The sequence below is a fragment of the Mirounga angustirostris genome, unplaced genomic scaffold (assembly GCF_029215605.1).
Source record: "Mirounga angustirostris isolate CCGP_5_RB_7025 unplaced genomic scaffold, mMirAng1.0.hap1 SCAF_1, whole genome shotgun sequence".
NCBI classification, from domain to species: Eukaryota; Metazoa; Chordata; class Mammalia; order Carnivora; family Phocidae; genus Mirounga; species Mirounga angustirostris.
In genome coordinates, this window is record NW_026991709.1 from 32,810,815 (window position 1) to 32,826,536 (window position 15,722).

At 34.7% G+C, this 15,722-nt stretch overlaps 1 non-coding gene across 1 annotated transcript; it reads right to left on the reverse strand.

Annotated features, from left to right (window-relative positions):
- Window positions 1-14,545: 14,545 nt before the first annotated feature.
- Window positions 14,546-14,705, reverse strand: LOC123835089 (U1 spliceosomal RNA). Its single transcript, XR_006788643.2, has one exon. It is a non-coding gene; the product is annotated as a U1 spliceosomal RNA (small nuclear RNA).
- Window positions 14,706-15,722: the final 1,017 nt, after the last annotated feature.

Here is a 15,722-nt window from a genome sequence, read left to right on the forward strand (position 1 = left end):
TTGAATCCCATGTTATTTGAAGAGAGCACCTTCTCCATAACAATGTGATAGCACATCTAAATTCTAGGGGATTTTATACCTCAGTAAACATCAATACAATGCAAATGATGATTTACTGGTTTTCTTTTATCTGTGATCTTTTATTCATTGCCTCATGTAGAGCAAATGTGAAACGTAGTCTTTGTTCCTCAAATACAGAGAGAGGGTGCAGAATTCTTGGATTAGTGATCCTTCATTTAAAAAAAATAAATGAGAAAGCAAGCATTCAACATTTTTGCATTTTATTTTATGATAAGTCATTTCCAGCATTTTAAAAAACTCTAAAAGCAATGATTTATCCTGAAGAAAATAAATTTGGTTTTGGTTTTTAAGTATTATATTTAAATATTTTTCTTACTCAAAAAGGATTTTGATTAAATGAAAATTAAAAAGTGCAATTTTATTCCATTCAAATAGGCAGAGCTGACATCCACAAACCTGCTTGAAATTTTCTCCACTTGAGCTGTGACGGCAGGATGAGGATAGGAGAGGCAGAGTGTGAACACCACAAACAGGCAGCAGTGCCCTATGTTTAGAGGATATTGCACTTAAAGATTAGTAGTGTTTAATATTTAATTTCCAAATATAACAAGTGATAGGTCTCACATAATCTCACAGTTCAAAAGCACCTGAATTCTCATCAAAATAAAGCATTTTCTAATGAACCAAACTCCTTTATAGAAGTTTCTCCCAGCAGTTCCCAGATCTTGAAATGTGTGGTAACTAGCTGCCCATTCTACCCTTGAGTAGCTCTTAACTTGGTCACTTTGCTTTTGGTGGCTGTTTTGTTTCGTTGGTTTGTTTTCATGTTGAGACATAACCGCTTACCTGCAATTTCTGCTGTTTGTCCCTTACAAGTGCTGCCTTCCTAGGGCACCAAGATCTGTGATCATGTGGCAGCATAGAAGATGCACGCAGACCCCTCTCCTGACCTTTCTGAGTCTGTGGCCTCAGGCTGATCATCTTCATCCTCTTGCCCTTTAACCCTTTTTTTCTTTCAACACCCTTCCTGAACCCTTCCTCCCTCCCTCCATCCTTTCTCTTATTTCTCTTTCTTTTTCTTCTTGTTTTCAACAAAAAATTTAACCAGGATCTACTCTATAAAACGAACATTGTAGTTGTCATTGGGGTTATACAGGTAAATGCGATAGAGACATTGTCTTCAAAGAACTGTAGTAAACTATCTGGTGTCAGCTAAGTAAATGATTACAATTCTTTAAAACAAGGGTTATAATAGAAATAAACATGTAGATTATTACTGCATTCAATCCTGACAATAATACTCTAGAGATGGGTATTATGATGTTTATTTTGCTAATTATAAAGGTAATATATGCCTATTGTAGAAAATTATATACATGTGATGACAATAACAATTATCATTGTTATTATTACGGTGAACTTCTATTATGCATTTGCTTTGTGTCAGGCAATTTACTAAGCAGTTTGCATTTGTTATCTAAATTAAAATTCACAATAAAACTTTGTTGTATGTCCTGTTATTATCCTCATTTTCAGGTGTACTAAGTGAGGTAAAAAGAAGTTTCACACTTTGAAATTGGTAATTCTTCCTTTGAGTGAAGGTTGTTGGATTTAGGAGTCTGCACTTTTACAAAGTAAATTTCAAACATGAATGTCATTCAGAAGTATTAATGGACATGTCCTGGTTTTGGCCTTCTGGCGTTCATTTTCCCTTTTCTTTGGCAACAGCACCCTGATTTTTCATTCAGGTGTTCACCCCAAGCTTGGAGATTGCTCTGTTTCTTACAACTCTAGGTGTAGGCCTTAAAGAAACCAGCGATAGCTTTTTCCCATGAACATGTGAATGGTTTGTGGATGACCATGACACCCAAATCCAGCCAATGTGATATTAGGTGAAAGCTTCTGAGTAAGAAAAATTCCTTTCTTTTGCAGAAGTCACCTGAAGAAACATAAGTTCTCCTAGGGGAATAAGGAAGCCTTTTGAAGCTGGTGCAAATCATGTTGATGTTGGGAAAATCTAGGTTACGTATTTAGAAGCAAAACAAAATTGGCAAACTGTGCTACAGGATCATTCTTTATTTAAACTATTCAGATCTAATGCCAAAAATTTCCTTTTACTATTCCAGCCTGTTTGGATTGGATTTCTGTCATTTTAAAGCATATATTCTAACCTGATACAGGTCAATAAACAAGGTATGCTCCATTAGCCCATAGTATAGATAAATACACAGTATAGATAAAACTGTGCTTTGCATTGTCCCCTCTAAATTTTCTCCAACTATAGTCTTATTGACTTAGTTGATCTTGACGTGAAACTCTGCCATTTCTCTCCCAAAATTCATATTGATAGTGGTAAGTGTTATTCAAATAAAATAGGAAAAAGAATAGTCTTTAAAAGACTCATGTAATGAACTGTGCCAGTAAGTTTAAAGACTGGGATGGGATGGATTATATCCATTGATATATTTGTTCAGTTATATTCACTAAGCATTTACTGTGTATCTGCCCTGGGGATAGAAATTTGAACATAAAGATACAATCTCTGCGCTCACAGAATGTACAGTCTTGTTCTCTTCCAATGCACACATAGTCTTTAATGACACTAAATGCAGATTCAGTGGATCAAACAATTTAGAAGTTAGTGGGAAATAAGTGTAAAAACATACAATTTAATTTTTTCTAGGAGCACAGTCAACCTAGAATACCAAAAGTGACCTGAATGTTCAGGTTTAACAAATGCCCTTCAACTACATAGACATGAAATGATCGGTAATTAGAAAAATGTCACAAGGGTTCCATGTTTTTCCTGTAGGAACCTTTGCTACATGGAAGACGTGACATAAATTCTACTGTTTTGACATGATGAAGTGTCAAGGGAGTGACATTTCTGAGGTAATGCAAGGTTGAATTATGCTGACTAAAAATACAGGTTTCCACTACCTGAGCTTGAAGGAATATATAACATTTGTGACTGTAAACAATTAATAATTTAACAGAATTTAATTCTTTTTGAATAGTGTGAGAAAAAACTACTAAATTAGGGGAAAAACCCCAACCCAAAGACCAGGTAATACTGTGTTGGAAATTGAACCCATTGCATCTTTCTTTTTTCCACTTTAATACTATTATTTATGAATCTTGTTGAAAATAGATGTTGTTTTTTTATACTGGATCAATGCTAAATAGACCATTGTGAGTCAGATATTTCTAATTAGCCTGGCCTTATTTCAGTAGTCATGGTTGACTATTATTCGTTCAATATTATTAGCTATTTCGTTTTTTTAAATTTTAGATATATTTCAAAATAAAACATGCAAAATATTTCCTTCTATTGTATTTTAAGAGAAAAAATATTTTCTTATACTTTATTCAATAGAAAACTTGATTTATAAAGAATGCATTATTAGTATCTACTCAATATTTATTTATTTGAGAAAGAGAGAGAGCATGAGCGGGGGTGGAGGGGCAGAAGGAGAAAAGGGACAAGCAGGCTCCCTGCTGAGTGGGGAGCCTGACATGGGTATCCATCCCAGAACCTTGTGGTCATGACTTGAGCTGAAGTCAGATGCTTAACTGACTGAGCCACTGAGGCACCTCCCCCAATCTATTCATAATTTTTAAAAATTATATTGTAGATTTGAAAACCTAAAAAATCTATAATTTACAAACAAATAGTTATCTGAATTTTTTAGCTTGTGTTTATAAAAAGAGTAGGTCATTTCACACTGTGTTTTTTCCTTAATTCCTTTCTTCAGCAAATATTCATTACATAACCAGTATGTGCTAAGCAGTGAGAAAATAGCAGTAAATAAGGCTATGATCCTGGCTCAACAGAGTGTGTATTTTAACAGGAGGGGTAACAGTAGATACATATCAGGTAGCTATAAGTGCTACAAGAAAAAAAAAATATATATATATGTATGTATGTACACATAGTAATGTATTGGCTTAAAGTATGACAAGACTGCTTTTTTAAAAAAGTTGCATTTGTTTATTTTTAGAGAAAGAGCTAGCGTGGAGTGGGGAGGGCAGAGGGAGAAGGAGAGAGAGAATCCTCAAGCAGACTCCCCACTGAGTTTACAGCCCTACCCGGGGCTCAATCCACAAGACAGCTATTTTAGATATAATGACATAGTGGTCACAGACCTGAAAGAAGTGGGGGTAGATGTTGGGGGAGAATCATTCAAATATTCAGAAGAAAGGCATTATGGGTAAATCAAAAAAGCAAGTGCAAAAATCTTGAGACACAGGGGTAGCATACATGGTGTATCAGTATGAACAACAAGGAGTTGCTATGGATGAACAAGTGTGTATGTGGTTTGTGTGTGTGTGGTGGAAGGAAATAAAGATTGGGGAGGATGGACATCATGTTGGCCCCTGTAGGCCATGGTAAAGACTTTGGAATTTATTCCAAAACTTGTGGTCTAATAATTTAAATTGGACATATATTTTAATTTGAAACATCATAGAATTTACAAAGAAAACTGAAGAACATGCAATTGATTTTAAAAATCTGATTTTATTAATAATAAGTGCACAGAGGCAAAGAAAAAATAACGACCTATAATTTTTTTCACCTTTTAATGTGATCAGACATTTGTGTGTAGTGAATGAGGCCTTTTCCAATTATCCAATCTAAAAGACGCTCACCTATAAAAATCTTTTTCTGCTTAACTTTTCTTCATGGTACTTACCGTCTCCCCACAAAAAGCCATCTTGGAATCTCTGTATTTATTTCTTTATAGTGTAGTTTTACCTGTTTTACCACTAAAATGTAAGCTTTGTGAGGGAGGGGATTTTGTGTCTCTTTTTCAACATTACATTCTAAATGGTTAGACTGGTGCTCATTAAATGCTGAGTGGCTAAACTAATGAATCTCAGCAGTTGAAATGCAATTTTGATATGTTGATGACAGACATTTCATAGATAAAATGGAAGCTCTAATCTAATGGAATATTTGTCTTTTTGCACTGTAAGATTTCAATTCCTAAAGGATTGATTGGGTCTTACTTATGTACAAAGCACCTACTTAGTACAGCACCTTAAAATAAAGAAAGACATCTGCTATGAGTTAGCAGAAACATGCCACAAATCAACTTAATTTTTTTAGGGAGGGAGAGACAGAGGGAGAGGGGGAGATGTGGGACTCCATCTCACAACCCTGATCATGAGTCCAAATCAGGAGTCAGACCAACCAATCGAGCCACCCAGGTGCTCCAACTCAAAATATTTTTTGAACTCAAAGGAGAAATAATTTTGTTTTAAGGACAAAAGAAATTGAGAAAATAACTGACTGAAGAAACATGTTGTGGTATAGATCCTGGGAAATTGAATGGCAGGAGTCAAAAATCAACAAGAACATAAGATAAAAAGAGTAAATGAGAGGAGCCTGGGTGGCACAGTCAGTTGAGCAAGGAATCCTGGTTTTGGCTCAGGTCCTGATGTCAGGGTCATGAGATCAAGCCCCATGTAGAGCTGTGCACTCAGTGCGGAGTTTACTTGAGATTTTCTCTCCCTCTCCTTCTGCCCTTCTTGCTCCTGCTTGCTCTCCCCCTCAAATAAATAAATAAACCTTAAATAAAAAAAGAGTAAATGAAATTGGGGAAATGGGAGAGTCTACTTTTACTTGTAATTATCAAGTCTTCTTTAAGTTATTTTTACTAACACATTTATAAATATAAAATAAAATTGCATATGATCCCCTTAAGTAAGTTCTAGTCCACTTTGAAAGAATACTGACAATATTTTTATAGTACCATTTCCTTAGTTGCTATTGTACCTACCTCTATCAATTAATGTTTTTAAACTTTTTTGCATATTTAATATAGTAGATCACCTAGCACATTTTCTATATTTTTATATTACTTAATTTCGAGAAAGTTAAAATGAACTGTCATATTTAAAATGTATCTATTTTAAAGAAAGAGACTATTAGGTACCTATGAATCCCAACTTGAGCAAAATCCGTATTACTAATTTTGAGAATAAAATTTTTCTTTGTGATTACTTGAACTAGCCAAGATTTCAGTGTCACTGGGGAATTAATGCTGGGATGATCTTGGGATTTGCACAGTAATTGGTTTGACACATATGCTATATACTGTACAGGGCTATAGACACAGATGGTAACAAATATACCAGCCAGGGTCCCAGAGATCAGTATAAAAGTGTGATGAAATTGATTTTTTTTTTCATTCTTTGAGGTTTATAAGTAACCATGCTGGCTAATGAGCTAATTTAGATAAGCTTTAAACAAGAATATAATCATATTAATGGTAATTATTGGAAAGCAGCACAAAACGAAGCTTCATTCCAAGTTTTAATTAGTAATTAAACGAAAAGTTATTTGACCTATGATTAACTTTCAGTGTGTTTTTAAAGTTTATATATATGTAAAGTAGTTTTGTTCTACATAACAATGTCTCTAAAGGAAATATTACCAAATATGCTTTTAGTAATGGATATGCTAAAAGTATACTAAATGGTAGAAATGTGGCACAGTTATGAGTACTCTTATATATAAATTAAACTTTAACAAATGGAACCAGAAAAAGTTGCATATGAAAACATCATCTAAATTAATGCCAGTTCTTAAAGAATTAAACGATTTCTGAGTAACGTATTTGCTTTTCCATAACTGGGAAATTGTCTGATGGGTGGTGTGCTATAATGATTGTCATTTGTTAATATGGAAAATATTTAGTATTGACAAATAAATTAACAAATAAAAAATATTAAAATACTTTCTTGAACCCCTTACCATTTGTGATTTCAGCCATAAATGTATGTAACAAAATATTTATTTTTTTTAAATTTATTTATTTTTAAGATTTTATTTATTTATTTGTCAGGAAGAGAGAGATTCAGAGCACAAGCGGGGTGGGGAGCTGAAGGCAGAGGGAGAAGCAGGTTCCCACTGAGCAAGGAGCCTGATGTGGGACTCAGTTCCAGGACTTGGGACCATGACCCAAGCCAAAGGCAATTGCTTAACCGACTGAGCCACCCAAGTGTCCCCTGTTACAAAATATTTAAATACAATGTATAATGTTGTGGTTAATAGTATTTTGAAATCACATATGAAATATTAGAAAATGACATACAATATCTTTTTTTTTTAAAAGATTTTATTTATTTATTTGAGACAGAGAGAATGAGGGACAGAGAGCATGAGAGGGAGGAGGGTCAGAAGGAGAAGCAGACTCCCTGCTGAGCAGGGAGCTCGATGTGGGACTCGATCCCGGGACTCCAGGATCATGACCTGAGCTGAAGGCAGTCGCTTAACCAACTGAGCCACCCAGGCGCCCCACGACATACAATATCTTAACTTTAGAGTTATATCATAGATTTCAATATTCTTAGTAACTCTGAATAGGTGAGTAGAACAAATAGAGGAAAATGATATTTTAATTGAGAACTGTAGAAGTATCTACTCTTCTGAAGGTTATTTAAGATCAATTCTTTTCAATCAGGTTTAATTCATCAGCAAAAATTTTTAAAGTAGCATTGCAACTTAATAGTTTACGATTTGCATGTATGCCTTATGGATGTTCCTGAGCTCTTTTCATATTTTATTTTAAATGTGTGTCTCCTTGCTAGCACCTTCCCCTACCACCAATCCAGGGATTGGAGCCTTGTTCATGTGGGACAAAGTCTGACTTATTTGTCTTTAAAACCTATTACTTTTAGTTCCTAGTACATAAAAGGTGGTCAATAAATATTTGCTGAATGCAGGAACAAATGCAGTTTATCTACTATTACCTACAAGGGGAAACTTTTCAAGATAATAACTAGGGGTATTCATATTTTTAAAAACTCTGAGATGTTAGAAATTCCACTGGCAATTATACAAATTACATAGAATTTGCAAATATCTTTCAAAATACTATTAACCACAAAGTTTTACCAAATATCCTTCCAAGAACTTACACATACAATGATTTAATAACATAATGAGATCTTAACAATACATAATATGAGAAAATATTTACATCTCATGGCACAGAGTTAAGTACTAAAATATTAGCCTAAAGGAACAAAATCAAAGTATCACTTGCACTCTACAATTTCCTGCATCTTCAACAAAGAAAACAGAATATAATTTAATGCCTTCTTGATGACTTGGGGTCATTATCATGAACCTCAGTTATGTGACATTCTATTCTGTTACAAAGACAATGTAACTACAGATGTTGATGGCATGAATCCTGTTATCAAGTTTTAATAGTCTCATGTAATTAGGTGTAAGATACATCACAACGCAGCAATTATTTTGTCTTCTTCCATATTTTAGTCACTTTCTTTTGTTGTCATTATTTGCTAAGTCCCCATAATTAGCTAAGGAAAAAGCTCGGGGCCAGAGCTTGAGTGTTTTGATTGAAGCACAAGCTATTTGGGGCTGTGGAAGAAAAGGGAAAACAAAACAAGCCATGAAGCAAGCTGTATTCAAAAACAAAATCCTGAGGAAAGTATATAACGTACTTAAAATTTTCCATGAGCTTGGTTTAATATGTTACGCCATACCTACAATGACCTCTAAAACAGTAGAAATTTCCCCAAACACTGGCAGCTGCACATGGTGCCAGATGTTTTATTTAAAAGATTTGAAACTAAAAATCAATTTGGTTGTCATTTATTGTCCTTTTGAGGATTTAACCATAAAATGAATCAATAAAAAGGAGAAGAGGGAGACAAACAAGAATCTATTTTACAATAAATGTAAAAGGGAATTTTTTTATAACATCAATCTATAATTGTAATAGAATCTTCTACATAGATAGATTGTCTATAGATAGGCATACATATTCCAAACTCATAACAAATCTACTTACTCACAGAGATACTTGGCATGAAAAAAAAAAAAAACTAATAGGAATGATATATTCAAATGTTTTTTAGAAGGGCTACCAAACATTTTAATGTGAGCCTTTGAAATCATTTAGCTTTTTTCTTTTACCTTTAAATTTTCAAGCTGACCAAACATTTACAATTGGAGAGACTGTCTCATTATTTCTAGAGCAACATTTTTTTATAATACTCATAGCCGAGCAAATATTATTTAAGGTGAGCAGAGTACCTAACTTTGCAGTTTGCCTGTTATTTTTCCTGTTACTAATGGAGTTAGGTAATCTAATCCTTTTATAGAATTACCCCTTGTGGTATTTATGTCAATGTCATTTTTATTCCTTCTATATCATTCCCATGTAGTAAATAACTCCATGTTGACCTTTACTCATGTGCTGCCTCCCCATGAAAGGGCATCTCGCAATCTATAGACACAGGGAAGGGACCAGGGAAGTTAAGAATGTCATCAGGTAGAAGGTGCCCCAAGGAGAAGGCTGGTCCTCCCTCTTGCTGTGGCCAACCATCTCAGTGATACTCTGCTCCTAAGTGTTGTCAACTGAGAAGACATACAAGATTTGAGACACGAGAGAGGAAGGGATATTTGTAAACTTTTTTTTTCCTAAGGTCTTTCCTCAAAAGCATATGCCTCTAGTTCTTAAATACTTATTATGTGTTCATCTATGTTTTCTGTAATTTTTTTTTCATGCTGGAATCCAGAATTGAGCACAGTTTACTGATAAAGGTGTGGTTTATGAGGGTGTTTATAAAGGAAGGAAAGTTGTAGGTTCCTGAAAATTGTTTCTATAATATATTAGGGCTCACTAGTTTTTTTTTTTTCTTAATATCATGGTTAAATAATCAATTAATTTTAATTATAGTTCTCACAGTTAGTTGTGATGAGGCTAAACCATACACCACCACCACCACACACATCAAGAATGGAAAACCTGACAGGTTATCAAGTACATAGGTGCTGGCCTGACCTGGCAGTGACTTGAGTGAACCACCTCAAAAGTGTCTGGCTTTCATGTTAATCTGCCAAATTCTCTTAAAGGCCTTCTAGTTATAAAAATTTTAACTCCTAGGAGAGATCCTGAAACACTGCATCTACTTCCCTCAAATATACATTGTTCTTCCATAGCTTCAGGCATTTACTAATGTCTCTTCCTTCTGGAATTCATTTTACTTCACATTTTGGGGAGAGCCTAAACTGATTCTCCCTTCAGGACTAACAAGGAAGCATTTCTAGAATCTTGAATTAAGTACCTCCCTAGATTTCAGGATTCTGTAAAAAATCTGTTGTGGTCAGTGATGATGGCAGGACTTCCCCCACCTACTGCCTGGATCTGTCCAACATTCTTCATATAGTCATTTTTTTTTTTTTTTTTTTTTTGTGGAAACACTACTTCCTGACCCTTTCCCTGGGATGCGCCATTGTTAGATAATAAAAAATATATCTATTGTCTTTGCCTCTGTTCTTGGCACAGAACTCCTAAAACCCTTGTGATATCTAAGTGATGAAAACACTTTTGTTCTAATATTTGGTCTTTGACCCCATTTCCTGACACAGAGTTCCTAAATTCCTTGGAATTTCCTCAGTAATAGCATTTTTGTTCTTTTTAACAGTTAATAATATTTTATTGTTATTTTAATTTTTAATTTTTTTCTTTAAGATCATTTTCTTTTATTTCATCATGATCAGTGTACTCTTTAATCCCCATCCCCTAATTCTCCCAACCTCCCACCCTTCTCCCTCTGTTAACCAAGCACTTTGTTCTTTATATTTAAGAGTCTGTTTCTTGGCTTATCTCTCTTTTTTCCTTTGCTCATTTGTTTTGTTTCTTAAATTCCACATATAAGTGAGATCATATGGTATGTATCTTCCTCTGACTGACTTATTTCGCTTATTATTATACTTTTTAGCTCCATTCATGTTGTTGCAAATGGCAAGATTTCAATTATCTTTTATGGCTAAATAATATTTCATTGTATATGTACATCACATCTTCTTTACCCATTCATCTATCCATGGACACTTGGGCTGCTTCCATAGTTTGGCTATCGTAGATAATGCTGCAATAAACATAAAGACACATGTATCCCTTTCAATTAGTGTTTTTGTATTTTTTTGGTTAAATACCCAGTAGTGTGATTCCTGATTATAGGGTGGTTCTATTTTTCATTTTTTGAGGAATCTCCATACTGCTTTCCACAGTGGCTGCACCAGTTTGCACTCCCACCAACAGTGCATGAGGCTTCCTTTTTCTCCACATTCTCCCCAACACCTGTTGTTTCTAGTATTTGTTCATCTATTCATTCTTTAATTATTTTGTATCTTCTATGGTTTTAGCTTTTCTTCTCAAATATAATATACTAAATGTGTAACAAGTGCATTTTGACCATATTCCTCAAATATTACAAAAATAGCTAAATCTATACTTAATATAGAGGTACTGTTACTGAAGTTCATTCTATCACTTGATTTTTTAGTTGTATTGATGATTTCAGAATCTTGCAACAGAAACATGAAGCTCTCTGCAATCTCAGAAAACCCCTAGTGTTTTTCCTAGCCTTCACTTCCTGACACCAGCTAGATTTAAGGTAACAGTATTACCTGACAGAGATAAGATTGTCACCATAAACATAAAATCAGCAAAGTAAGTTTTCATAAGCTAAATCCATGTTAATAAAGAATAATTAAGATTATTTTATCACTAAATTTGTAAGTTAATATTGTCCTTTCATTTAAAAAAATAATTATGGAGGAAAACAATGGCAGTTTTCTAATGGTTTTTATTTGGAAAAATAAAATGAATTAATATTGATAAAAAAAATAGCCACCATCTTTGGGTCTATCCCATTTTTACTGTCATTGCTGTTAAAATATTACCGGCCTCCAGACCAGACTCTGATAAGGGCTTTTCTAGAATAGAAGCTGGCTGTTGTTCCTGGAAATGAATCTTTGTGGATCTAATCACAGAAAATACATCTAAACTGTTTGCTCAGAAGTAAATCTCAGAGCGATAAATGCATGGAATTGACGAGGAAATAATGCTTTTCAAGTAGTATTGTGCTGCTTAGAATTATAATATGGGTCTTGTTTTCCAAAGAAAATAGCATTATCTTTTTAGTTCAAAATGAGTAATTTGTGGCCTTAGGGCTCATGTGAGACAAGCTTGCAATCCAGCACTGTTCCTTGACTGAGGCCTCATCCAACTATGAGGAACCTTCCTGGCATTTGCATTAGACTCCTTATGCTTTGCAGCTACTCAGGAGCTCAGTGAAAGAAAAGACACTAATTATATGTTGGAAGAATAATGAAATCATGTAAGGGAAAGGAAAAGTACTCCATAGATCACAATGGCAAAAGAACGTAAAATCCCTTTGAGATATTTGTTAGCAAATTCAAGCCCTATCCCACTAACAGGCATGTTTTGCATCATTAACTTTTTGCAACTAAAATTGTTTATCCTTTCTAACCCAAGGTCTCTTTAATCATAATTTAGAACAAGGAATCCTTATATTTCATGGTACAAAAGAGCAATATGTTGACTAAGATAGTTTGAGAGGAAATTGTAAGATATTTTTGAGTGAGCCTCACCTACTGTATCTGAAAATTCACATATTTATTTTTGATCATTGTACATCTTGTGACTTGTTTTCTTTTCAAATAAAATTACTGAGTATATTACAAATGCAAAATAATTGTATTCTTCAATATTATAAAAATAGTTATATTTTTGTATAGCATTTTTAGTTGTTGTATATAATGAATTATTTCAATTGCCTTAACACATACCTTTATAAGTATGAAATTACTGTTATCACTTCAGTGGTGTAAGTTGAAGAGGGAAAACTTTGAGGAAAACTATTGCTGCTTAATATATCATAAGATTTTTAAAGCATTCTAAAAAAGATAGTGTTTAAAATATACAAACTAAACTCACAAGCTTAAACAAACTGCTTTTCTTAATTAGGTATTAGACTAAAAGAACGCAGGAAACTTTTTCGTTAATTATAAAAGATGTATACCTGGTACCTCTAACAATAAATATTGGTTAACTGATCATAAAATGATTTTTAAAATAACCATCAAAATATTATTACTTAGTACCCTTACCATTCTAACATTATAACCGACTTGTTCCACATCAGCTTTGATAAAAATGTTCTTTAATAAGCCATCCTGGGATCCGTGTGCTTTGCTCTGGAGCTGTGGCATCTATTCAAGTCTCCCTAGCTTCATTCACAGCTCACAATCTCGCTCTTTTTCTGCCTCTGTCATCCCCTATCAAAGCGACTATTATAGCATTGCTTCTTCAATTTTCTGTGTCTGAGTTTCCTGCTACCACTCTCCTTTAGCAGAAACCAAAGCGGAGAGCAGAAAAGAGCTCAAGATAGATTTCCACCCTATGAGATTCATTTCCTCTTATCAAAAACAGGCTCCTTTTCCCGGTACCTCTCCCTGAGAATCTCCATTCCACAACGGAGGTGGATTACAGTCAGACAGTTATTTAAATGCAAAAGGTTTTCTGCAATTTCTTCAGACTCCTAAGGGCAACACACAATTTCTCTCAGCTCAAGATTTTTTTTTAAGTTAACTTTGTGAATAGTGCTTTGTGAGTTATATAGTCCTTTGTCAACCCCCCAAGGGGCTAACAGTCTAGGAAAAGTAGAAAATGAATTTTAGTAAAAGCCATTTAAACATGATTTAATAAGCATAGAAAAGTAAAAAGAAATTAAGGACAATTGTTTTTTTTAAAAAAATTAAGGAGATTTTGTCCACAGACAGACAAGAATTTACTTCAATCATAACACTGGTAAGATACTTTTGTATTAGTGTTTGTTTATTTTTTTTCCTCAAACTTTAATGCGTTTAGAATCACCTGGGAATCTTGTTAAACTGCTGATTCTGATTTGGTAGATTTTGCAAAGGTGAGATCTGAGATGCTGTATTCTTAACAGGTTCCCATGGTGCTGGGTGATGCTGAAGTTGCTGGTCAAGGACCACACTAAGCAAGATGATAAATCCTTGAAAAAAATCGAGCAGTAAAGGGGCATAGGTAGGAATTGTATTAAGAAAGAAGTCTTTGGGGGCACCTGGGTGGCTCAGTCATTAAGCGTCTGCCTTCAGCTCAGGTCATGATCCCAGGGTCCTGGGATCGAGCCCTGCATCAGGCTCCCTGCTCAGTGGAAGCCTGCTTCTCCCTCTCCCACTCCCCCTGCTTGTGTTCCTGCTCTCCCTATCTCTCTCTGTGAAATAAATAAATAAAATCTTTAAAAAAAGAGAGAGAGAGAGAAAGAAAGGAGTCTTTGGGTGCGGTTTAAAACAGAGGACCAGATTTTTGGAGACGATTTTGCCACCTCACAAAGCAGGAAGGAAGCCTTTTAAAAGATACCAACAACACTGGAGTAAAGAATAAATCTTGCCAAGACAAAATAAAACACAAGAGGTAGACACTAACATAAGTATAAGTCACACAGAGCTACCAGAATCTTAGAAGGAATACAAAACGTTGTCATAATTAGTGCAGCATAGTAATACTGCAAAATTACTGCACTGTATGTCTACACGCAAAATGTCTACACGCAAAATGTCTACATGCAAAAACAGGATCAAACCTAACTTGCAAATACCTGGCAGCAAATTACAGAGTGTCACATTTGTAAACCAAAAATATCAGGGGGAAATGTAAATGCAGTGTGCCACTACCACGGGTATGACTCTGAGTTTTCCATATTTGGGGAAATTACAGGGGGCAGCATATCCAGAGTGCAACGGATAAGCCTTGCCCTGGGAAAACCACCCTCATGATCGTGGTCTCTCTCTCCCAGGTAAGTATCCTTTTTTTTTTTTTTTCCTTTTTAATGAAATGTTGTTCTGATTAAAGTGTTCCTTAATCAGAGTTGATGTTTCATGTTATATAAAGGGCATCAATAACAATGCAATTGAGCAATGAAATAGAGAAGTCTCAATATGGTGCCCTTGCTCAGACCTCAATTTGGGGCTTGACCAGAATATTCATTACAATCAATGCAAATTCTGATTCCAAAATAGGCTGATTGTTCTTCTCTCACAGAGGTGTGGTCTGCTTTAATAAGCAAGCTAGGGCAGAGGAAAAGGAAAATAAGAAAAAGCAATTGGGGCGCCTGGGTGGCTCAGTTGGTTAAGCGACTGCCTTCAGCTCAGGTCATGATCCCAGGGTCCTGGGATCGAGTCCTGCATCGGGCTCCCTGCTCTGCGGGGAGCCTGCTTCTCCCTCTCCCACTCCCCCTGCTTGTGTTCCCTCTCTCGCTGTGTCTCTCTCTGTCAAATAAATAAATAAAATCTTTAAAAAAAAAAAAAAAAGAAAAAGAAAAAGCAATTAATGGTTTCCCCTAGATGTCGAAATACAGAAATTTTGTTTAAACAAAACAAAACCCATGGGATGCAAACATAAAATTTTAGTGGAAATGGATAATCAGTAAATTATTTTTTACATTCTGTTATCCTTAAAAAAACAGATCTTTGCCCTTTAGAAAATCTTTTGTTTTGGAAAGAGTAACTTTTAGGAAATCTATCGGTTGTTTCACCCATTCTTTTATTCATTCACAGCACAAATATTTGAGTCCCACTGTACTAAGTATGGGCAAGATTCAGTACCTGGCCTCAAGCAGATTACAGTGTAGTTTACTTAAATGTAATAAATTAAAGAGTTACATGTGACTGACAACTGATGTTTGCTCTATAACATACTACATACTACTCACTTACTGAAATTAGTTTTGGAACTCCTCAGAAACCTGATATGTAAAGCAGGAGAGAAGAGAATTTTGTTTACTAAATCAGGGTCCTGGAATCATAAGCTCCCATATTTCCA